The sequence below is a fragment of the Colobus angolensis genome, unplaced genomic scaffold (genome assembly GCF_000951035.1).
Source record: "Colobus angolensis palliatus isolate OR3802 unplaced genomic scaffold, Cang.pa_1.0 Scaffold43, whole genome shotgun sequence".
Lineage (NCBI taxonomy): Eukaryota > Metazoa > Chordata > Mammalia > Primates > Cercopithecidae > Colobus > Colobus angolensis.
The window spans coordinates 58317-60159 of record NW_012117710.1 but is presented as its reverse complement, the minus strand read 5'-3'; the positions used below and the strand labels follow the sequence as shown (position 1 = coordinate 60159).

The 1843-nt window shown below is 53.7% G+C and overlaps 1 pseudogene; it reads right to left on the bottom strand.

The window, feature by feature from the left end:
- The window catches only part of LOC105522462, an 80367-nt pseudogene that overhangs the window by 67604 nt on the left and 10920 nt on the right, over window positions 1–1843 (bottom strand).

The following is a 1843-nucleotide window of genomic DNA, read 5'->3' as shown; positions in this document are numbered from 1 at the left end:
TGTCATGTCCAGACCCGAGCGTTTCTCCCAGGCAGGGGGCACGGTCAATATCATTCCCGGTGAGACCACTGGGAAACTAAACATGTGCATGGGTGGCCCTGCCTCCAGGTGGGCAGCCTCTGCCCTGCCACACCTGTGCCTCAGCCCTCCTGGTGCCACCCTGAGGCCCACCTACATCAGCCCACAGGCCAGCTCACCCGGTAGAAGGACACGGCTTTCTCCCGCCCCCAGGCCCCATTGAAGATGTCTCCAGCTGCCTCAAACAGCTCCAGCCCCAGGTTGGGGTCGCCTGTGTACAGGTCCACATTCTGTGCCACCTGAAAGGAGGCAGAAGTTCCCTCAAGTCCCACACCTGGGAGGTGGCCACGCCCACCTTCGCCAGCCTCCTTCCTCGCTCACACTGCGGGGACACCTGAGCATGTTTCAGACCTGTGCATTAGGGCTGTCCCACCACTGGCATGAGGACAATGAACTGATGCACCTGAGTGCCAGGAGGTGACTGAGCAGCTGCAGCCCAGGACCCCGACACCTGTAAATCCTACCACCAGGGATAGCCCTAGCCCACCTGCCTGCACTCACACAGTCTCCATGGCCCCCAGATTGCTGGGAGCCCATCCCCTGGTTCCTTTCTGCGTTGCCACATCCCTGCCGCAGCTCAGGGCTACACATCAACAGTGTTTGTGGGTGGGCCTGGTCCCCTCTTGGCCATGAGCTCTTGATCCCTCTCCTCAGATCAAAGCGGTATACAGCAAGTGCTCAATAACGAAAGCCTCACCAGGCTCGTGGGCCTCACAATTTGTTCCAAATCACACGGACGGATGGATGGATGGGTGTGTGGATAGATGAATGCTTGGATGGGTGGGTGGGTGGACGGACGGACGGGTGGATGGGTGGTTGGAATGATGTGTGTATGTATGGGTGGGTAGATAATGTATGGATGGGTGGGGGGGTAGATGTATGTACATAGGGATGCACAGATGATGTATAGACGAATGTATGGGAAAACAAATGGACAGATGGATGTTGGATGGATGGGTGGATGGATGATGGATGGAAGATTGAACAGGTGAATGGGTGGATAATGGACGGATGGGTGATAAAAGGCTATATGAATGATGGATGAATGGACGGATGGATGATTGATGCATGGATAAGTGGGTGGATGGATGGATGATGGATGGAAGGATGAACAGGTGAATGGATGGATGATAAAAGGATGGATGAATGATGGCTGGATGAATGGACAGAGGGATGGATGATGGCTGGATGGATAAATGGATGGTTGGATGGATGATGGATAGAAGGATGAACAGTTGGATGGATGATGGAAAGATGGAAGGATGGACAGGTGAATGGATGGATGATAAAAGGATGGATGGATGGGTGGAAAGATGAGCAGGTGAATGGATGGATGGAAGGACCCACAGGTGTATGGGAAGATGATGGAAGAATGGATAGATGGATGAATGGATAATGGATGGATGGATGGAAGGATGAACAGGTAAATAGATGATGGAAGGATGAACGAATGGATGGATGGACAGTGAACAGCACAGGGGCCCTCCTGCATCCCTTGCCACTCACCTGGATGTACAGGTCCACCAGCTCACTCTGCCACAGGATGTAGTAGATCTCTGCTTGCAGCCAGACATGCGCCTCCTCTTTCTTTTGGAGGTTAATGAAAATCCCCAGACTACTTTGGTGTAGTCCAGAGTGGCCCTGGAATCAGACGCAGGTGTCAGAACAAGGGCTCTCATCCTCCTGGAACCAGTCTGCCTCCTCCCGTGGGTCTGGTGACAGATGAATCTGGAATGTGGGGACTGGGAACGGCCCTCTTGTGTGT